Raw genomic sequence first — 25,205 nt, 5'->3', positions numbered from 1 at the left:
GTTAGGGACATCCTGCTGTTGGGGACAGTCCTGCTGTTGGGGACAGTGCTGCTGTTGGGGACAGTCCTGCTGTTAGGGACAGTCCTGCTGTTGGGGACAGTCCTGCTGTTGGGGACAGTCCTGCTGTTGGGGACAGTGCTGCTGTTGGGGACAGTCCTGCTGTTGGGGACAGTCCTGCTGTTGGGGACAGTCCTGCTGTTGGGGACAGTCCTGCTGTTGGGGACAGTCCTGCTGTTGGGGACAGTGCTGCTGTTGGGGACAGTGCTGCTGTTAGGGACAGTCCTGCTGTTGGGGACAGTCCTGCTGTTGGGGACAGTGCTGCTGTTGGGGACAGTGCTGCTGTTAGGGACAGTCCTGCTGTTGGGGACAGTCCTGCTGTTGGGGACAGTCCTGCTGTTGGGGACAGTGCTGCTGTTGGGGACAGTCCTGCTGTTGGGGACAGTGCTGCTGTTGGGGACAGTCCTGCTGTTGGGGACAGTCCTGCTGTTGGGGACAGTCCTGCTGTTGGGGACAGTCCTGCTGTTAGGGACAGTCCTGCTGTTAGGGACATCCTGCTGTTGGGGACAGTCCTGCTGTTGGGGACAGTCCTGCTGTTGGGGACATCCTGCTGTTGGGGACAGTCCTGCTGTTGGGGACAGTCCTGCTGTTGGGGACAGTGCTGCTGTTGGGGACAGTCCTGCTGTTGGGGACAGTCCTGCTGTTGGGGACAGTCCTGCTGTTGGGGACAGTGCTGCTGTTGGGGACAGTGCTGCTGTTGGGGACAGTCCTGCTGTTGGGGACAGTCCTGCTGTTGGGGACAGTCCTGCTGTTGGGGACAGTCCTGCTGTTAGGGACATCCTGCTGTTGGGGACAGTCCTGCTGTTGGGGACAGTGCTGCTGTTGGGGACAGTGCTGCTGTTGGGGACAGTCCTGCTGTTGGGGACAGTGCTGCTGTTGGGGACAGTCCTGCTGTTGGGGACAGTCCTGCTGTTGGGGACAGTCCTGCTGTTGGGGACAGTCCTGCTGTTGGGGACAGTCCTGCTGTTGGGGACAGTGCTGCTGTTGGGGACAGTGCTGCTGTTGGGGACAGTCCTGCTGTTGGGGACAGTCCTGCTGTTGGGGACAGTGCTGCTGTTGGGGACAGTCCTGCTGTTGGGGACAGTCCTGCTGTTAGGGACATCCTGCTGTTGGGGACAGTCCTGCTGTTGGGGACAGTGCTGCTGTTGGGGACAGTCCTGCTGTTGGGGACAGTCCTGCTGTTGGGGACAGTCCTGCTGTTGGGGACATCCTGCTGTTGGGGACAGTGCTGCTGTTGGGGACAGTCCTGCTGTTGGGGACAGTCCTGCTGTTGGGGACAGTCCTGCTGTTGGGGACAGTCCTGCTGTTGGGGACAGTCCTGCTGTTGGGGACAGTGCTGCTGTTGGGGACAGTCCTGCTGTTGGGGACAGTGCTGCTGTTGGGGACAGTCCTGCTGTTGGGGACAGTGCTGCTGTTGGGGACAGTCCTGCTGTTGGGGACAGTCCTGCTGTTGGGGACAGTGCTGCTGTTGGGGACAGTCCTGCTGTTGGGGACAGTCCTGCTGTTAGGGACATCCTGCTGTTAGGGACAGTCCTGCTGTTGGGGACAGTCCTGCTGTTGGGGACAGTCCTGCTGTTGGGGACAGTCCTGCTTTTGGGGACAGTCCTGCTGTTGGGGACATCCTGCTGTTGGGGACAGTGCTGCTGTTGGGGACAGTGCTGCTGTTGGGGACAGTCCTGCTGTTGGGGACAGTGCTGCTGTTGGGGACAGTGCTGCTGTTGGGGACAGTGCTGCTGTTGGGGACAGTGCTGCTGTTGGGGACAGTCCTGCTGTTGGGGACAGTCCTGCTGTTGGGGACAGTGCTGCTGTTGGGGACAGTCCTGCTGTTGGGGACAGTCCTGCTGTTGGGGACAGTCCTGCTGTTGGGGACAGTGCTGCTGTTGGGGACACAAAACACAACGACTGATAACAGGCCAGTAAGGCAACAAAGCTATACCCAGCACAATCTCCCACAAAACACTAAAACAAACACATATATAGGACCCTCAATCAGAGGCAACTAGAAAACACCTGCCTCCAATTGAGAGTCCATCCCCCAATTAACTAAACATAGAAATACTAAGAACTAGACTAAACATAGAAATACATTAACATGGAACAGTGCCCAAAACCCGGAATATTAAATCAAACACCCAACTAATAACACAACCAGCCCGAACCACATAAAATAAATACCCCCTGCCACGTCCTGACCAAACTACAATAACAAATAACCCCTTATTACTGGTCAGGACGTGACATAAACACATTACATTCTGCACACATTACATTCTACACACATTACATTCTACAAACATTACATTCTACACACATTACATTCTACACACATTACATTCTGCACACATTACATTCTGCACACATTACATTCTACACACATTACATTCTACAAACATTACATTCTACACACATTACATTCTGCACACATTACATTCTGCACACATTACATTCTGCACACATTACATTCTGCACACATTACAATAGGGAGGCACAGAGAGATGGGAGGAGGAGGAGGAGGAGGACTAGGAGGAGGAGGAGGAGGACTAGGAGGAGGGGGAAGGAGGGGGAGGTCTAATTCATAGGCAGGGCCTATTGGAGGAGGGAGAGGAGGAGGGGGAGGAAGAGGAGGAGGAGGAGGAGGAGGGGGAGGTCTAATTCATAGGCAGGGCCTATTGGAGGAGGGGGAGGAAGAGGAGGAGGACTAGGAGGAGGAGGAGGACTAGGAGGAGGAGGAGGAGGACTAGGAGGACTAGGAGGAGGACTAGGAGGAGGAGGAGGACTAGGAGGAGGAGGAGGAGGACTAGGAGGACTAGGAGGAGGACTAGGAGGAGGAGGAGGACTAGGAGGAGGAGGAGGAGGACTAGGAGGACTAGGAGGAGGACTAGGAGGAGGAGGAGGAGGAGGAGGTCTAAAAGTTAGAAGGAGAAGTCAGATAAATAGATACGATGGTGAAATGTGTTCTTGTTAAAAGGATGGTGTTAGCTGGGGGGGGGTTGACATTTCAATGTTCATCTCCCTGGTGATCACATCATTAGGCTGACTCCCTGGTCTGGCCAGGGAGTCAGCCTCCAGTATTTATGCTGCAGTAGTTTATGTGTCGGGGGGCTAGGGTCAGTCTGTTACATCTGGAGTATTTCTCTTGTCTTATCCGGTGTCCTGTGTGAATTTAAATATGCTCTCTCTAATTCTCTCTCTCTCTCTTTCTGTCTTTCTCTCGGAGGACCTGAGCCCTAGGACCATGCCTCAGGACTACCTGGCATGATGACTCCTTGCTGTCCCCAGTCCACCTGGCCGTGCTGCTGCTCCAGTTTCAACTGTTCTGCCTGCGGCTATGGAACCCTGACCTGTTCACCGGACGTGCTTGTTGCACCCTCGACAACTACTATGATTATTATTATTTGACTATGCTGGTCATTTATGAACATTTGAACATCTAGGCCATGTGCTGTTATAATCTCCACCCGGCACAGCCAGAAGAGGACTGGCCACCCCTCATAGCCTGGTTCCTCTCTAGGTTTCTTCCTATGTTCTGGCCTTTCTAGGGAGTTTTTCCTAGCCACCGTGCTTCTACACCTGCATTGCTTGCTGTTTGGGGTTTTAGGCTGGGTTTCTGTACAGCACTTTGAGATATCAGCTGATGTAAGAAGGGCTATATAAATACATTTGATTTGATTTGATTAGGACCAAAAGGCTCCTCAACAGCTTCTACCCCCAAGCCGCCAAGTCTATACCCCCTGTATATAGCCTCCACATTGACTCTGTACTGGTACCCCCTGTATATAGCCTCCACATTGACTCTGTACCGGTACCCCCTGTATATAGCCTCCACATTGACTCTGTACCGGTACCCCCTGTATATAGCCTCCACATTGACTCTGTACCGGTACCCCCTGTATATAGCCTCCACATTGACTCTGTACCGGTACCCCCTGTATATAGCCTCCACATTGACTCGGTACCGGTGCCCCCCTGTATGTAGCCTCCACATTGACTCTGTACCGGTACCCCCTGTATATAGCCTCCACATTGACTCTGTACCGGTACCCCCTGTATATAGCCTCCACATTGACTCGGTACCGGTACCCCCCTGTATATAGCCTCCACATTGACTCGGTACCGGTACCCCCTGTATAAAGCCTCCACATTGACTCTGTACCGGTACCCCCTGTATATAGCCTCCACATTGACTCTGTACCGGTACCCCCTGTATATAGCCTCCACATTGACTCTGTACCGGTACCCCCTGTATATAGCCTCCACATTGACTCTGTACCGGTACCCCCTGTATATAGCCTCCACATTGACTCTGTACCGGTACCCCCTGTATATAGCCTCCACATTGACTCTGTACCGGTACCCCTGTATATAGCCTCCACATTGACTCTGTACCGGTACCCCCTGTATATAGCCTCCACATTGACTCTGTACCGGTACCCCCTGTATATAGCCTCCACATTGACTCGGTACCGGTGCCCCCCTGTATGTAGCCTCCACATTGACTCTGTACCGGTACCCCCTGTATATAGCCTCCACATTGACTCTGTACCGGTACCCCCTGTATATAGCCTCCACATTGACTCGGTACCGGTACCCCCCTGTATATAGCCTCCACATTGACTCGGTACCGGTACCCCCTGTATAAAGCCTCCACATTGACTCTGTACCGGTACCCCCTGTATATAGCCTCCACATTGACTCTGTACCGGTACCCCCTGTATATAGCCTCCACATTGACTCTGTACCGGTACCCCCTGTATATAGCCTCCACATTGACTCTGTACCGGTACCCCCTGTATATAGCCTCCACATTGACTCTGTACCGGTACCCCCTGTATATAGCCTCCACATTGACTCTGTACCGGTACCCCCTGTATATAGCCTCCACATTGACTCGGTACCGGTGCCCCCCTGTATGTAGCCTCCACATTGACTCTGTACCGGTACCCCCTGTATATAGCCTCCACATTGACTCTGTACCGGTACCCCCTGTATATAGCCTCCACATTGACTCGGTACCGGTACCCCCCTGTATATAGCCTCCACATTGACTCGGTACCGGTACCCCCTGTATAAAGCCTCCACATTGACTCTGTACCGGTACCCCCTGTATATAGCCTCCACATTGACTCTGTACCGGTACCCCCTGTATATAGCCTCCACATTGACTCTGTACCGGTACCCCCTGTATATAGCCTCCACATTGACTCTGTACCGGTACCCCCTGTATATAGCCTCCACATTGACTCTGTACCGGTACCCCCTGTATATAGCCTCCACATTGACTCTGTACCGGTACCCCCTGTATATAGCCTCCACATTGACTCTGTACCGGTACCCCCTGTATATAGCCTCCACATTGACTCTGTACCGGTACCCACTGTATATAGCCTCCACATTGACTCTGTACCGGTACCCCCTGTATATAGCCTCCACATTGACTCTGTACCGGTACCCCCTGTATATAGCCTCCACATTGACTCGGTACCGGTACCCCCTGTATATAGCCTCCACATTGACTCTGTACCGTAACACCCTGTATATAGCCTCCACATTGACTCTGTACCGGTACCCCCTGTATATAGCCTCCACATTGACTCTGTACCGGTACCCCCTGTATATAGCCTCCACATTGACTCTGTACCGGTACCCCCTGTATATAGCCTCCACATTGACTCTGTACCGGTACACCCTGTATATAGCCTCCACATTGACTCTGTACCGGTACACCCTGTATATAGCCTCCACATTGACTCTGTACCGGTACCCCCTGTATATAGTCTCCACATTGACTCTGTACCGGTACCCCCTGTATATAGCCTCCACATTGACTCTGTACTGGTACCCCCTGTATATAGCCTCCACATTGACTCTGTACCGGTACCCCCTGTATATAGCCTCCACATTGACTCTGTACCGGTACCCCCTGTATATAGCCTCCACATTGACTCTGTACCGTAACACCCTGTATATAGCCTCCACATTGACTCTGTACCGGTACCCCTGTATATAGCCTCCACATTGACTCTGTACCGGTACCCCCTGTATATAGCCTCCACATTGACTCTGTACCGGTACCCCCTGTATACAGCCTCCACATTGACTCTGTACCGGTACCCCCTGTATGTAGCCTCCACATTGACTCTGTACCGGTACCCCCTGTATATAGTCTACACATTGACTCTGTACCGGTTCCCCCATGTATATAGCCTCCACATTGACTCTGTACCGGTACCCCCTGTATATAGCCTCCACATTGACTCTGTACCGGTACCCTCTGTATATAGCCTCCACATTGACTCTGTACCGGTACCCCCTGTATATAGCCTCCACATTGACTCTGTACCGGTACCCCCTGTATATAGCCTCCACATTGACTCTGTACCAGTACCCCCTGTATATAGTCTCCACATTGACTCTGTACCGGTACCCCCTGTATATAGCCTCCACATTGACTCTGTACCGGTACCCCCTGTATATAGCCTCCACATTGACTCTGTACCGGTACCCCCCTGTATATCGCCTCCACATTGACTCTGTACCGGTACCCCCTGTATATACCCTTCACATTGACTCTGTACCGGTACCCCCTGTATATAGCCTCCACATTGACTCTGTACCGGTACCCCCTGTATATAGCCTCCACATTGACTCTGTACCGGTACCCCCCTGTATATAGCCTCCACATTGACTCTGTACCGGTACCCCCTGTATATAGCCTCCACATTGACTCTGTACCGGTACCCCCTGTATATAGCCTCCACATTGACTCTGTACCGGTACCTCCTGTATATAGCCTCCACATTGACTCTGTACCGTAACACCCTGTATATAGCCTCCACATTAACTCTGTACCGGTACCCCCTGTATATAGCCTCCACATTGACTCTGTACCGGTACCCCCCTGTATATAGCCTCCACATTGACTCTGTACCGGTACCCCCCTGTATATAGCCTCCACATTGACTCTGTACCGGTACCCCCTGTATATAGCCTCCACATTGACTCTGTACCGGTACCCCCTGTATATAGCCTCCACATTGACTCTGTACCGGTACCCCCTGTATATAGCCTCCACATTGACTCTGTATCGGTACCCCCTGTATATAGCCTCCACATTGACTCTGTACCGGTACCCCCTGTATATAGCCTCCACATTAACTCTGTACCGGTACCCCCCTGTATATAGCCTCCACATTGACTCTGTACCGGTACCCCCTGTATATAGCCTCCACATTGACTCTGTACCGTAACACCCTGTATATAGCCTCCACATTGACTCTGTACCGGTACCCCCTGTATATAGCCTCCACATTGACTCTGTACCGGTACCCCCTGTATATAGCCTCCACATTGACTCTGTACCGTAACACCCTGTATATAGCCTCCACATTGACTCTGTACCGGTACCCCCTGTATATAGCCTCCACATTGACTCTGTACCGGTACCCCCTGTATATAGCCTCCACATTGACTCTGTACCGTAACACCCTGTATATAGCCTCCACATTGACTCTGTACCGTAATACCCTGTATATAGCCTCCACATTGACTCTGTACCGGTACCCCCTGTATATAGTCTCCACATTGACTCTGTACCGGTACCCCCTGTATATAGCCTCCACATTGACTCTGTACCGGTACCCCCTGTATATAGCCTCCACATTGACTCTGTACCGGTACCCCCTGTATATAGCCTCCACATTGACTCTGTACCGGTACCCCCTGTATATAGCCTCCACATTGACTCTGTACCGGTACCCCCTGTATATAGCCTCCACATTGACTCTGTACCGGTACCCCCTGTATATAGCCTCCACATTGACTCTGTACCGGTACCCCCTGTATATAGCCTCCACATTGACTCTGTACCGGTACCCCCTGTATATAGCCTCCACATTGACTCTGTACCGTAATCCCCTGTATATAGCCTCCACATTGACTCTGTACCGGTACCCCCTGTATATAGCCTCCACATTGACTCTGTACCGGTACCCCCTGTATATAGCCTCCACATTGACTCTGTACCGGTACCCCCTGTATATAGCCTCCACATTGACTCTGTACCGGTACCCCCTGTATATAGCCTCCACATTGACTCTGTACCGGTACCCCCTGTATATAGCCTCCACATTGACTCTGTACCGGTACCCCCTGTATATAGCCTCCACATTGACTCTGTACCGGTACCCCCTGTATATAGCCTCCACATTGACTCTGTACCGGTACCCCCTGTATATAGCCTCCACATTGACTCTGTACCGGTACCCCCTGTATATAGCCTCCACATTGACTCTGTACCGGTACCCCCTGTATATAGCCTCCACATTGACTCTGTACCGGTACCACCTGTATATAGCCTCCACATTGACTCTGTACCGTTACCCCCTGTATATAGCCTCCACATTGACTCTGTACCGTAACACCCTGTATAAAGCCTCCACATTGACTCTGTACGGGTACCCCCTGTATATAGCCTCCACATTGACTCTGTACCGGTACCCCCTGTATATAGCCTCCACATTGACTCTGTACCGGTACCCCCTGTATATAGCCTCCACATTGACTCTGTACCGGTACCCCCTGTATATAGCCTCCACATTGACTCTGTACCGTAATACCCTGTATATAGCCTCCACATTGACTCTGTACCGGTACCCCCTGTATATAGCCTCCACATTGAATCTGTACCGTAATACCCTGTATATAGCCTCCACATTGACTCTGTACCGTAACACCCTGTATATAGCCTCCACATTGACTCTGTACCGGTACCCCCTGTATATAGCCTCCACATTGACTCTGTACCGTAATACCCTGTATATAGCCTCCACATTGACTCTGTACCGGTACCCCCTGTATATAGCCTCCACATTGACTCTGTACCGGTACCCCCTGTATATAGCCTCCACATTGACTCTGTACCGGTACCCCCTGTATATAGCCTCCACATTGACTCTGTACCGGTACCCCCTGTATATAGCCTCCACATTGACTCTGTACCGGTACCCCCTGTATATAGCCTCCACATTGACTCTGTACCGTAATACCCTGTAAATAGCCTCCACATTGACTCTGTACCGTAACACCCTGTATATAGCCTCCACATTGACTCTGTACCGTAATACCCTGTATATAGCCTCCACATTGACTCTGTACCGTAATACCCTGTAAATAGCCTCCACATTGACTCTGTACCGGTACCCCCTGTATATAGCCTCCACATTGACTCTGTACCGTAACACCCTGTATATAGCCTCCACATTGACTCTGTACCGGTACCCCCTGTATATAGCCTCCACATTGACTCTGTACCGGTACCCCCTGTATATAGCCTCCACATTGACTCTGTACCGGTACCCCCTGTATATAGTCTCCACATTGACTCTGTACCGGTACCCCCTGTATATAGCCTCCACATTGACTCTGTACCGGTACCCCCTGTATATAGCCTCCACATTGACTCTGTACCGGTACCCCCTGTATATAGCCTCCACATTGACTCTGTACCGGTACCCCCTGTATATAGCCTCCACATTGACTCTGTACCGGTACCCCCCTGTATATAGCCTCCACATTGACTCTGTACCGGTACCCCCTGTATATAGCCTCCACATTGACTCTGTACCGGTACCCCCTGTATATAGCCTCCACATTGACTCTGTACCGGTACCCCCTGTATATAGCCTCCACATTGACTCTGTACCGGTACCTCCTGTATATAGCCTCCACATTGACTCTGTACCGTAACACCCTGTATATAGCCTCCACATTAACTCTGTACCGGTACCCCCTGTATATAGCCTCCTCATTGACTCTGTACCGGTACCCCCTGTATATAGCCTCCACATTGACTCTGTACCGGTACCCCCTGTATATAGCCTCCACATTGACTCTGTACCGGTACCCCCCTGTATATAGCCTCCACATTGACTCTGTACCGGTACCCCCTGTATATAGCCTCCACATTGACTCTGTACCGGTACCCCCCTGTATATAGCCTCCACATTGACTCTGTACCGGTACCCCCTGTATATAGCCTCCACATTGACTCTGTACCGGTACCCCCTGTATATAGCCTCCACATTGACTCTGTACCGGTACCCCCTGTATATAGCCTCCACATTGACTCTGTATCGGTACCCCCTGTATATAGCCTCCACATTGACTCTGTACCGGTACCCCCTGTATATAGCCTCCACATTAACTCTGTACCGGTACCCCCCTGTATATAGCCTCCACATTGACTCTGTACCGGTACCCCCTGTATATAGCCTCCACATTGACTCTGTACCGGTACCCCCTGTATATAGCCTCCACATTGACTCTGTACCGGTACCCCCTGTATATAGCCTCCACATTGACTCTGTACCGGTACCCCCCTGTATATAGCCTCCACATTGACTCTGTACCGGTACCCCCTGTATATAGCCTCCACATTGACTCTGTACCGGTACCCCCTGTATATAGCCTCCACATTGACTCTGTACCGGTACCTCCTGTATATAGCCTCCACATTGACTCTGTACCGTAACACCCTGTATATAGCCTCCACATTAACTCTGTACCGGTACCCCCTGTATATAGCCTCCTCATTGACTCTGTACCGGTACCCCCTGTATATAGCCTCCACATTGACTCTGTACCGGTACCCCCTGTATATAGCCTCCACATTGACTCTGTACCGGTACCCCCCTGTATATAGCCTCCACATTGACTCTGTACCGGTACCCCCTGTATATAGCCTCCACATTGACTCTGTACCGGTACCCCCCTGTATATAGCCTCCACATTGACTCTGTACCGGTACCCCCTGTATATAGCCTCCACATTGACTCTGTACCGGTACCCCCTGTATATAGCCTCCACATTGACTCTGTACCGGTACCCCCTGTATATAGCCTCCACATTGACTCTGTATCGGTACCCCCTGTATATAGCCTCCACATTGACTCTGTACCGGTACCCCCTGTATATAGCCTCCACATTAACTCTGTACCGGTACCCCCCTGTATATAGCCTCCACATTGACTCTGTACCGGTACCCCCTGTATATAGCCTCCACATTGACTCTGTACCGTAACACCCTGTATATAGCCTCCACATTGACTCTGTACCGGTACCCCCTGTATATAGCCTCCACATTGACTCTGTACCGGTACCCCCTGTATATAGCCTCCACATTGACTCTGTACCGTAACACCCTGTATATAGCCTCCACATTGACTCTGTACCGGTACCCCCTGTATATAGCCTCCACATTGACTCTGTACCGGTACCCCCTGTATATAGCCTCCACATTGACTCTGTACCGTAACACCCTGTATATAGCCTCCACATTGACTCTGTACCGTAATACCCTGTATATAGCCTCCACATTGACTCTGTACCGGTACCCCCTGTATATAGTCTCCACATTGACTCTGTACCGGTACCCCCTGTATATAGCCTCCACATTGACTCAGTACCGGTACCCCCTGTATATAGCCTCCACATTGACTCTGTACCGGTACCCCCTGTATATAGCCTCCACATTGACTCTGTACCGGTACCCCCTGTATATAGCCTCCACATTGACTCTGTACCGTAATACCCTGTATATAGCCTCCACATTGACTCTGTACCGGTACCCCCTGTATATAGCCTCCACATTGACTCTGTACCGGTACCCCCTGTATATAGCCTCCACATTGAATCTGTACCGTAATACCCTGTATATAGCCTCCACATTGACTCTGTACCGTAACACCCTGTATATAGCCTCCACATTGACTCTGTACCGGTACCCCCTGTATATAGCCTCCACATTGACTCTGTACCGTAATACCCTGTATATAGCCTCCACATTGACTCTGTACCGGTACCCCCTGTATATAGCCTCCACATTGACTCTGTACCGGTACCCCCTGTATATAGCCTCCACATTGACTCTGTACCGGTACCCCCTGTATATAGCCTCCACATTGACTCTGTACCGGTACCCCCTGTATATAGCCTCCACATTGACTCTGTACCGGTACCCCCTGTATATAGCCTCCACATTGACTCTGTACCGTAATACCCTGTAAATAGCCTCCACATTGACTCTGTACCGTAACACCCTGTATATAGCCTCCACATTGACTCTGTACCGTAATACCCTGTATATAGCCTCCACATTGACTCTGTACCGTAATACCCTGTAAATAGCCTCCACATTGACTCTGTACCGGTACCCCCTGTATATAGCCTCCACATTGACTCTGTACCGTAACACCCTGTATATAGCCTCCACATTGACTCTGTACCGGTACCCCCTGTATATAGCCTCCACATTGACTCTGTACCGGTACCCCCTGTATATAGCCTCCACATTGACTCTGTACCGGTACCCCCTGTATATAGTCTCCACATTGACTCTGTACCGGTACCCCCTGTATATAGCCTCCACATTGACTCTGTACCGGTACCCCCTGTATATAGCCTCCACATTGACTCTGTACCGGTACCCCCTGTATATAGCCTCCACATTGACTCTGTACCGGTACCCCCTGTATATAGCCTCCACATTGACTCTGTACCGGTACCCCCCTGTATATAGCCTCCACATTGACTCTGTACCGGTACCCCCTGTATATAGCCTCCACATTGACTCTGTACCGGTACCCCCTGTATATAGCCTCCACATTGACTCTGTACCGGTACCCCCTGTATATAGCCTCCACATTGACTCTGTACCGGTACCTCCTGTATATAGCCTCCACATTGACTCTGTACCGTAACACCCTGTATATAGCCTCCACATTAACTCTGTACCGGTACCCCCTGTATATAGCCTCCTCATTGACTCTGTACCGGTACCCCCTGTATATAGCCTCCACATTGACTCTGTACCGGTACCCCCTGTATATAGCCTCCACATTGACTCTGTACCGGTACCCCCCTGTATATAGCCTCCACATTGACTCTGTACCGGTACCCCCTGTATATAGCCTCCACATTGACTCTGTACCGGTACCCCCCTGTATATAGCCTCCACATTGACTCTGTACCGGTACCCCCTGTATATAGCCTCCACATTGACTCTGTACCGGTACCCCCTGTATATAGCCTCCACATTGACTCTGTACCGGTACCCCCTGTATATAGCCTCCACATTGACTCTGTACCGGTACCCCCTGTATATAGCCTCCACATTGACTCTGTACCGGTACCCCCTGTATATAGCCTCCACATTAACTCTGTACCGGTACCCCCCTGTATATAGCCTCCACATTGACTCTGTACCGGTACCCCCTGTATATAGCCTCCACATTGACTCTGTACCGGTACCCCCTGTATATAGCCTCCACATTGACTCTGTACCGGTACCCCCTGTATATAGCCTCCACATTGACTCTGTACCGGTACCCCCCTGTATATAGCCTCCACATTGACTCTGTACCGGTACCCCCTGTATATAGCCTCCACATTGACTCTGTACCGGTACCCCCTGTATATAGCCTCCACATTGACTCTGTACCGGTACCTCCTGTATATAGCCTCCACATTGACTCTGTACCGTAACACCCTGTATATAGCCTCCACATTAACTCTGTACCGGTACCCCCTGTATATAGCCTCCTCATTGACTCTGTACCGGTACCCCCTGTATATAGCCTCCACATTGACTCTGTACCGGTACCCCCTGTATATAGCCTCCACATTGACTCGGTACCGGTACCCCCCTGTATATAGCCTCCACATTGACTCTGTACCGGTACCCCCTGTATATAGCCTCCACATTGACTCTGTACCGGTACCCCCCTGTATATAGCCTCCACATTGACTCTGTACCGGTACCCCCTGTATATAGCCTCCACATTGACTCTGTACCGGTACCCCCTGTATATAGCCTCCACATTGACTCTGTACCGGTACCCCCTGTATATAGCCTCCACATTGACTCTGTATCGGTACCCCCTGTATATAGCCTCCACATTGACTCTGTACCGGTACCCCCTGTATATAGCCTCCACATTAACTCTGTACCGGTACCCCCCTGTATATAGCCTCCACATTGACTCTGTACCGGTACCCCCTGTATATAGCCTCCACATTGACTCTGTACCGTAACACCCTGTATATAGCCTCCACATTGACTCTGTACCGGTACCCCCTGTATATAGCCTCCACATTGACTCTGTACCGGTACCCCCTGTATATAGCCTCCACATTGACTCTGTACCGTAACACCCTGTATATAGCCTCCACATTGACTCTGTACCGGTACCCCCTGTATATAGCCTCCACATTGACTCTGTACCGGTACCCCCTGTATATAGCCTCCACATTGACTCTGTACCGTAACACCCTGTATATAGCCTCCACATTGACTCTGTACCGTAATACCCTGTATATAGCCTCCACATTGACTCTGTACCGGTACCCCCTGTATATAGTCTCCACATTGACTCTGTACCGGTACCCCCTGTATATAGCCTCCACATTGACTCTGTACCGGTACCCCCTGTATATAGCCTCCACATTGACTCTGTACCGGTACCCCCTGTATATAGCCTCCACATTGACTCTGTACCGGTATCCCCTGTATATAGCCTCCACATTGACTCTGTACCGGTACCCCATGTATATAGCCTCCACATTGACTCAGTACCGGTACCCCCTGTATATAGCCTCCACATTGACTCTGTACCGGTACCCCCTGTATATAGCCTCCACATTGACTCTGTACCGGTACCCCCTGTATATAGCCTCCACATTGACTCTGTACCGTAATACCCTGTATATAGCCTCCACATTGACTCTGTACCGGTACCCCCTGTATATAGCCTCCACATTGACTCTGTACCGGTACCCCCTGTATATAGCCTCCACATTGACTCTGTACCGGTACCCCCTGTATATAGCCTCCACATTGACTCTGTACCGGTACCCCCTGTATATAGCCTCCACATTGACTCTGTACCGGTACCCCCTGTATATAGCCTCCACATTGACTCTGTACCGGTACCCCCTGTATATAGCCTCCACATTGACTCTGTACCGGTACCCCCTGTATATAGCCTCCACATTGACTCTGTACCGGTACCCCCTGTATATAGCCTCCACATTGACTCTGTACCGGTACCCCCTGTATATAGCCTCCACATTGACTCTGTACCGGTACCCCCTGTATATAGCCTCCACATTGACTCTGTACCGGTACCCCCTGTATATAGCCTCCACATTGACTCTGTACCGTTACCCCCTGTATATAGCCTCCACATTGACTCTGTACCGTAACACCCTGTATAAAGCCTCCACATTGACTCTGTACGGGTACCCCCTGTATATAGCCTCCACATTGACTCTGTACCGGTACCCCCTGTATATAGCCTCCACATTGACTCTGTACCGGTACCCCCTGTATATAGCCTCCACATTGACTCTGTACCGGTACCCCCTGTATATAGCCTCCACATTGACTCTGTACCGTAATACCCTGTATATAGCCTCCACATTGACTCTGTACCGGTACCCCCTGTATATAGCCTCCACATTGACTCTGTACCGTAATACCCTGTATATAGCCTCCACATTGACTCTGTACCGTAACACCCTGTATATAGCCTCCACATTGACTCTGTACCGGTACCCCCTGTATATAGCCTCCACATTGACTCTGTACCGTAATACCCTGTATATAGCCTCCACATTGACTCTGTACCGGTACCCCCTGTATATAGCCTCCACATTGACTCTGTACCGGTACCCCCTGTATATAGCCTCCACATTGACTCTGTACCGGTACCCCCTGTATATAGCCTCCACATTGACTCTGTACCGGTACCCCCTGTATATAGCCTCCACATTGACTCTGTACCGGTACCCCCTGTATATAGCCTCCACATTGACTCTGTACCGTAATACCCTGTAAATAGCCTCCACATTGACTCTGTACCGTAACACCCTGTATATAGCCTCCACATTGACTCTGTACCGTAATACCCTGTATATAGCCTCCACATTGACTCTGTACCATAATACCCTGTATATAGCCTCCACATTGACTCTGTACCGGTACCCCCTGTATATAGCCTCCACATTGACTCTGTACCGTAATACCCTGTATATAGTCTCCACATTGACTCTGTACCGTAATACCCTGTATATAGCCTCCACATTGACTCTGTACCGTAATACCCTGTATATAGTCTCCACATTGTTATTCTTACTGTGTTACTTCCTTTTTTTTTACTTTAGTCTTTTCTTAACTCGTCTTGAACTGCACTGTTGGTTAAGGGCTTGTAAGTAAGTATTTCACAGTAAAGTTTACACTTGTATTCGGCGCATGTGACAAATAAAGTTTGATTTGAATTGACTATTTACAATGGTGTTTGTTCTTCACTGGTTGACCTTTTCTTGTGGCAACAGGTCACACATCTTGCTGCTGTGATGGATCACTGTGGTATTTCACCCAGTAGATATGGGAGTTTATCTTGTTGCTGTGATGGATCACTGTGGTATTTCACCCAGTAGATATGGGAGTTCTATCTTGCTTGCTGTGATGGATCACTGTGGTATTTCACCCAGTAGATATGGGAGTTCATCTTTCTGCTGTGATGGATCACTGTGGTATTTCACCCAGTAGATGTGGGAGTTCATCAAATTCACGTTTGTTTTCTAATTCTTTGTGGGTCTGTGTAATCTGAGGGAAATATGTGTCTCTAATATGGTCATACATTTGGCAGGAAGTTAGGAAGTGCAGCTCAGTTTCCACCTCATTTTGTGGGCAGTGTTGCACATAGCCTGTCTTCTCTTGAGAGCCAGGTCTGCCTACGGCGGCCTTTCTCAATAGCAAGGCTCTGCTCACTGAGTCTGTACATAGTCTGTCTTCTCTTGAGAGCTCAGTTTTTTGGTTAATTCTTTCCAATGTTTCAAGTAATTATCTTTTTGTTTTCTCATGATTTGGTTGGTGTCTAATTGTGTTGCTGTCCTGGGGCTCTGTGGGGTCTGTTTGTGTTTGTGAACAGAGCCCCAGGACCAGCTTGCTTAGGGGACTCTTCTCCAGGTTAATTTCTCTGTAGGTAATGGCTTTGTTATGGAAGGTTTGGGAATCGCTTCTCTCCCTCACCCCCTCTCTCTCTCCCTCTCCCCCATCTCTCTCCCCATCTCTCTCTCCTCACTCTCTCTCTGCTCTCAGTCTACTCTAAGCTACAACTATGAGATACAGTACCAGTCAAAAGTTTGGACACACCTACTCATTCCAGGGTTTTTCTTTATTTGTACTATTTTCTACGTTGTAGAATAATAGTGAAGACATCGAAACTATGAAATAACACATATGGAATCATTTAGTAATGAAAGAAGTGTTAAACAAATCTAAATATATTTTATAATTGAGATTCTTGAAAGTAGCCACCCTTTGCCTTGATGACAGCTTTGCACAGTCTTGGAATTCTCTCAACCAGCTTCATGAGGTCGTCACCTGGAATGCATTTCATTAAACAGGTGTGCCTTGTTAGAAGTTAATTTGTGGAATTTCTTTCCTTCTTAATGCATTTGAGCCAATCAGTTGTGTTGTGACATGGTAGTGGTGGTATACAGAAGATAGCCCTATTTGGTAAAAGACCATGTCCATATTATGTCAAGAACAGCTCAAATAAGCAGAGTGTCACACCATGATCTGTTTCACCTGTCTTTGTGATTGTCTCCACCCCCCCCCCTCCAGGTGTCGCCCATCTTCCCCATTATCCCCTGTGTATTTATACCTGTGTTCTCTGTTTGTCAAGTCAACCAGTAGTTTTGTCTTTTCACTGTCTCTCTTTTTCTCACCCTCCTTGTTTTGAACCTTGCCTGTCCTGTCTCTGGGCCCACCTGCCTGACCACTCTGCCCTGAGCCTGCCTGCCTGCCGTCCTGTACCTTTCCCCCACTACTCTGGTTATCGACCCCTACCTGCCTTGACCTGTCGTTTGCCTGCCCTGCTGCTATAATAAACATTGTTACTTCGACACAGTCGGCATCTGGGTCACATAGAGAAATGGCAGTCCAGCAGCTTGTCTTCCTGACTAGTGACTTAATCACTACTTGTTTTTGTAAGAGGTGTTGACAAGCTGAAGGTACCGAACTGTCTGTTTAAACTAAAATGAGCACAGCTCGGACCCCCATAAGACATGCCACCAGAGGTCTCTTCACAGTCCCATAGTCCAGAACAGACTATGGGAGGTGCACAGTACTACATAGAGCCATGACTACATGGAACTCTATTCCACAGTAGTCTAGGGGCAACAAAACTAGGGCCTGTAGGACCTGCCTTGTTGATAGTGTTGTTAAGAAGGTAGAAACTAGGGCCTGTAGGACCTGCCTTGTTGACAGTGTTGTTAAGAAGGTAGAAACTAGGGCCTGTAGGACCTGCCTTGTTGATAGTGTTGTTAAGAAGGCAGAGCTGAGCTTTATTATGGACAGACTTCTCCCCATCTTAGCTACTGTTGTATCAATATGTTTTGACCAGGACAGTTTACAATCCAGGGTTACTCCAAGCAGTTTAGTCTCTTAAACTTGCTCAATTTCCACATTATTCATTACGATATGTAGTTTAGGGTTTAGTGAATGAGTTGACCCAAATACAATGCTTTTAGTTTTGGAAATATTTAGGTTGAACTTTTTCCTTGCTACCCATTCCAAAAATAACTGCAGCTCTTTGTTGAGTTTTGCCACTGGCTTTACTCAAAGCCAGTGGCATGTCGTTAGTAAAGATTGAAAGGGGCCTTAACAGAATTCCTGATTCTACCAGGATTTCATTTGATAGGATTCCATTAAAGAACACCCTCTGTGTTCTAATAGACAAGTAACTCTTTACCCACATTATAATAGGGAGTGTAAAGCCATAACACATACAGTTGAAGTTGGAAGTTTACATACACCTTAGCCAAATACATTTAAACTCAGTTTTTCACAATTCCTGACATTTAATTCTAGTAAAAATTCCCTGTCTTAGGTCAGTTAGGATCACCACTTTATTTTAAGAATGTGAAATGTCAGAATAATAGTAGAGAGAATGATTTATTTCAGCTTTTATTTCTTTCATCACATTCCCAGTGGGTCAGAAGTTTACATTCACTCAATTAGTATTTGGTAGCATTGCCTTCAAATTGTTTAACTTGGGTCAAACGTTTCGGGTAGCCTTCCACAAGCTTCCCACAATAAGTTGGGTGAATTTTGGCCCATTCCTCCTGACAGAGCTGGTGTAGGCCTCCTTGCTCGCACACGCTTTTTCAGTTCTGCCCACACATTTTCTATAGGATTGAGGTCAGGGCTTTGTGATGGCCACTCCAATACCTTGACTTTGTTGTCCTTAAGCCATTTTGCCACAACTTTGGAAGTATACTTGGGGTCATTGTCCATTTGGAAGACCCATTTGTGACCAAGCTTTAACTTCCTGACTGATGTCTTGAGATGTTGCTTCAATATATCCACGTAATTTTCCTTCCTCATGATGCCATCTATTTTGTGAAGTGCACCAGTCACTCCTGCAGCAAAGCACCCCCACAACATGATGCTGCCACCCCCATGCTTCACGGTTGGGATGGTGTTCTTTGGCTTCCAAGCCTCCCCCTTTTTCCTCCAAACATAACCATGGTCATTATGGCCAAACAGTTATATTTTTGTTTCATCAGGTCAGAGGACATTTCTCAAAAAAGTACGATCTTTGTCGCCATTTGCAGATGCAACAGTAGTCTGGCTTTTTTATGCCGGTTTTGGAGCAGTGGCTTCTTCCTTGCTGAGCGGCCTTTAGGTTATGCTGAAATAGGACTCGTTTAACTGTGGATATAGATACTTTTGTACCTGTTTCCTCCAGCATCTTCACAAGGTCCTTTGCAGTTGTTCTGGGATTGATTTGCACTTTTCGCACCAGAGTACGTTCATCTCTAGGAGACAGAACGCGTCTCCTTCCTGAGCGGTATGACGGCTGTGTGGTCCCATGGTGTTTATACTTGCGTACTATTGTTTGTACAGATAAACGTGGTACCTTCAGGCTTTTGGAAATTGCTCCCAAGGATGAACCAGACTTGTGGAGGTCTACAATTTTTTTTCTGAGGTCTTGGCTGATTTCTTTTGATTTTCCCATGATGTCAATGTTTGTTGCTGGCATGTCATACCTAAGTTTACTTATCTTGCCAATGAGCTCTTATTCACTATATTAGGCCCAGCCTTTGGAACTTTGGTTTTCCTAGATATGGCTTCTATATTGTGATCACTACATCCTATGGATTTGGATACTGCTTTAAAACACATTTCTGAAACATTAGTAAAGATGTGATCAATTCATGTTGATGATTTAATTCCTGTTCTGTTTGTAACCACCCTGGTAGGTTGATTGATAACCTGAACCAGGTTACAGGCACTGGTTACAGTTTGAAGTGTTTTCCTGAGTGGGCAGCTTGATGAAAGCCAGTCAATATTTAAAAATCACCCAGAAAATATACTTCTCTTGTAACGGCTGTCTATGGAAGAAGTGGACCAAAATGCGGCGGAGTTAGGGTTCGTCATATATAATGTCACGAACACTATGCATTTACAAAAACAACAAAACTGACAGCCAACACAGTCCTGTCAGGTGCAACCACATTGACAAGCACAATTACCCACACCACACAACGGAAACGTAGGCAACTTATGTGTGACTCCCAATCAACCACAACCCTCTACAGCTGTGCCTGATTGGAAGTCACACGGCCAAAATCAATGAAACAATAAAAAACACACACTCCCTTCTGCCACGTCCTGACCCAACTACACCCTCTACTGGTCAGGACGTGACATCTCTGTTGATATCACATATATTATCAAGCATTTCACACGTTATCCAGATACTGACTGTTAGCACTTGGTGGTCTATAGCAGCTTCCCACCAGAATGGGCTTTAGGTGAGGCAGATGAACCTGTAGCCATATTACTTCAACAGTATTTAACATTATCCAGATACTGACTGTTAGCACTTGGTGGTCTATAGCAGCTTCCCACCAGAATGGGCTTTAGGTGAGGCAGATGAACCTGTAGCCATATTACTTCAACAATATTTAACATTAGATCGTCTCTAAGCTTGACAGGAATGTGGTTCTGAATATAGACCGCATCACCGCCCCCGTTGGCATTTCTTTTCTGTAGATGTTATAACCATGTGTTGCTACCACTGTATCATCAAAGGTATTATCTAAGTGAGTTTCAGAGATATTCAGAATATGAATGTCATCTGTTACAAGCAAGTTATTGACTTCATGGACCTTGTTTCTCTGGCTGCATATGTTAATACGGGCAATTTTTTAGCACTTTTCTGGGTTGCTTGATTGTTTTTAATGCTTTACTGGGAAGCTTATCAGAGGTAAACTTACTCATGTTATTTACATTGGAGCTGATAGTGCAGGGTGAGCTGCATAAAGTGGTCTTCCTACTATTGCACACCGCCTCAGTGTTAACAGTGGTCTTCCTACTAGGATAACACCACCTCAGTGTTAACAGTGGTCTTCCTATAGGACACACCACCTCAGTGTTAACAGTGGTCTTCCTATAGGACACACCACCTCAGTGTTAACAGTGGTCTTCCTATAGGACACACCACCTCAGTGTTAACAGTGGTCTTCCTACTAGGACACACCACCTCAGTGTTAACAGTGGTCTTCCTACTAGGGCACACCACCTCAGTGTTAACAGTGGTCTTCCTACTAGGATAACACCACCTCAGTGTTAACAGTGGTCTTCCTACTAGGATAACACCACCTCAGTGTTAACAGTGATCTTCCTACTAGGATAACACCACCTCAGTGTTAACAGTGGTCTTCCTACTAGGACACACCACCTCAGTGTTAACAGTGGTCTTCCTACTAGGATAACACCACCTCAGTGTTAACAGTGGTCTTCCTATAGGACACACCACCTCAGTGTTAACAGTGGTCTTCCTACTAGGACACACCACCTCAGTGTTAACAGTGGTCTTCCTACTAGGGCACACCACCTCAGTGTTAACAGTGGTCTTCCTACTAGGATAACACCACCTCAGTGTTAACAGTGGTCTTCCTACTAGGATAACACCACCTCAGTGTTAACAGTGATCTTCCTACTAGGATAACACCACCTCAGTGTTAACAGTGATCTTCCTACTAGGACACACCACCTCAGTGTTAACAGTGGTCTTCCTACTAGGACACACCACCTCAGTGTTAACAGTGGTCTTCCTATAGGACACACCACCTCAGTGTTAACAGTGGTCTTCCTATAGGACACACCACCTCAGTGTTAACAGTGGTCTTCCTACTAGGATAACACCACCTCAGTGTTAACAGTGATCTTCCTACTAGGACACACCACCTCAGTGTTAACAGTGGTCTTCCTACTAGGATAACACCACCTCAGTGTTAACAGTGGTCTTCCTACTAGGATAACACCACCTCAGTGTTAACAGTGGTCTTCCTACTAGGACACACCACCTCAGTGTTAACAGTGGTCTTCCTATAGGACACACCACCTCAGTGTTAACAGTGGTCTTCCTACTAGGACACACCACCTCAGTGTTAACAGTGGTCTTCCTACTAGGACACACCACCTCAGTGTTAACAGTGGTCTTCCTACTAGGACACACCACCTCAGTGTTAACAGTGGTCTTCCTACTAGGACACACCACCTCAGTGTTAACAGTGGTCTTCCTACTAGGACACACCACCTCAGTGTTAACAGTGGTCTTCCTACTAGGACACACCACCTCAGTGTTAACAGTGGTCTTCCTATAGGACACACCACCTCAGTGTTAACAGTGGTCTTCCTACTAGGACACACCACCTCAGTGTTAACAGTGGTCTTCCTACTAGGATAACACCACCTCAGTGTTAACAGTGGTCTTCCTATAGGACACACCACCTCAGTGTTAACAGTGGTCTTCCTACTAGGACACACCACCTCAGTGTTAACAGTGGTCTTCCTACTAGGACACACCGCCTCAGTGTTAACAGTGGTCTTCCTATAGGACACACCACCTCAGTGTTAACAGTGGTCTTCCTACTAGGACACACCGCCTCAGTGTTAACAGTGGTCTTCCTACTAGGACACACCACCTCAGTGTTAACAGTGGTCTTCCTACTAGGACACACCACCTCAGTGTTAACAGTGGTCTTCCTACTAGGACACACCACCTCAGTGTTAACAGTGGTCTTCCTACTAGGATAACACCACCTCAGTGTTAACAGTGGTCTTCCTATAGGACACACCACCTCAGTGTTAACAGTGGTCTTCCTACTAGGACACACCACCTCAGTGTTAACAGTGGTCTTCCTACTAGGACACACCACCTCAGTGTTAACAGTGGTCTTCCTACTAGGACACACCACCTCAGTGTTAACAGTATAACTCTGGTTCATAGGCTCATTATTACTACATACAATAGCTGTAGGATCAACAGAGGTATTCAGGGCAGTTAGGGGGACATTAATTAAGTTACTTACATTGTGTCTGCCAATGCCCCTAGGATCATGTACATTTGATGCAGCATTATGACATCTCATTGTCACAATGGTAGGGATTAACTGAGCTGGTCCTGGGTCATTTACCAGTCATTGTTTCAACACAGCCTTGAAATGCATGGACAGAGTCCAGGAGCCGAGATGTGGATGGACTCCGTCCTTCCTGTAGAGTATCTTCTGTTTCCAGAAGGTGTGAAAGTTATCGATAAAAGTGACTCCAGCAGAGCTACAGTAGTATTTTAGCCAGATGTGTAATGCCAGCAGTCTGCTGAATCTTTCACACCCGTGGCCCAACGATGCTACTGGACCTGAAATTATTGGCCGTTTTTTGGAGTCTTTTAATGCTAAAATCAGTTCTTTAAAATCAATTTTCAAATGTTCCGAGCTAGCCCTCCTGATGTCGTTTGACCCCACATGGACTACGACAGTGTCAGCTCCCAGCATCTGTGGTAGAACAGTCAGAAGCAGCCTTGTGATGTCCTGGACTCGTGCTCCTGGGTAGAACAGGGGTTTTTGCCTTGGGAACTGAGATGTTTCTCACCATAGAGCTGCCGATGATGACAGCTGATGATGTTGAATGGGCCGGTCTCTCAGGCAACCTCACGGTCTGATGAGGGTGGGAGCTGTGAGGATCTGAACCCCGAGGTAGAAGCCACCGGAGAAGGAGACAGAACAGAGGACGAAGACGCTGGTACCTCCAGATCCAATCTCAAATTGGAAGACCCTAAGAAAAGAAGGTGCCGGAATCTCTGGATCCAGGACGGCAAAGCCGTTTCTGGTCTATGGCCCGGGCATAACATCTCCAAGGAGGTTCAGAAACGTTTGGTTCAGAACTTTTGTGAAATAGCACAGTTACAAATGGGACTGGATGGACATCAGAAATAGGAGGAAGGCCAGGACTAAAAACAAACAAAATATAACTATTGTAAAATAAATTGTGTCTGTATAATGTGTATAGTATGTATGAACTGAAGGTAGAAGCTTAAGTGTTATTGTTTATTTGTTTACTCCAATTGGGGGAGGGGTGGTAGGGTTTGCGGGAAATAATAATACAAAACTAAATCTCCAAGGAGACCACCGTTGCCTTTCTTCGACTTCCACAGCAAGTGACATATCTCCATGGTTGTTTTGGTAGGGTGGACAACAGCTCCATTCTCCAGGGAAGGGGGAGACCCCTTCGCTGGTGACACTGTCAGTGATTTATTTAGAATTCAAGGCACACCTAACCAGCATGGCTACCACAGCATTCTGCAGCGATATGCTATCCCATCTGCTGTGAGCTTAGTGGAACTATCATTTATTTTTCACAACAGGACAATGACCCAACACACCTCCAGGCTGCGTAAGGGCTATTTGACCAAGAAGGAGAGTGATGGAGTGCTGCATCAGATGACCTGGCCTCCACAATCACCCGATCTCAATCCAATTGAGATAGTTTGGGATGAGTTGGACCGCAGAGCAAAGGAAAAGCAGCCAACAAGTGCTCAGCATATGTGGGAACTCCTTCAAGACTGTTGGAAAAGCATTCCAGGTGAAGCTGGTTGAGAAAATGCTAAGAGTTTGCAAAGCTGTCATCAAGGCAAAGGGTGGCTACTTTGAAGAATCTCAAATATAAAATATATTTTGATTTGTTTATTAACACTTTTTTTGGTTACTACCAAAAAAACCTTGAATGAGTAGGC

Source organism: Salmo salar, chromosome 28 (assembly GCF_965601325.2).
Source record: "Salmo salar chromosome 28, fSalSal1, whole genome shotgun sequence".
Classification (NCBI taxonomy): Eukaryota; Metazoa; Chordata; class Actinopteri; order Salmoniformes; family Salmonidae; genus Salmo; species Salmo salar.
Note: the sequence above shows the minus strand (reverse complement) of the source record.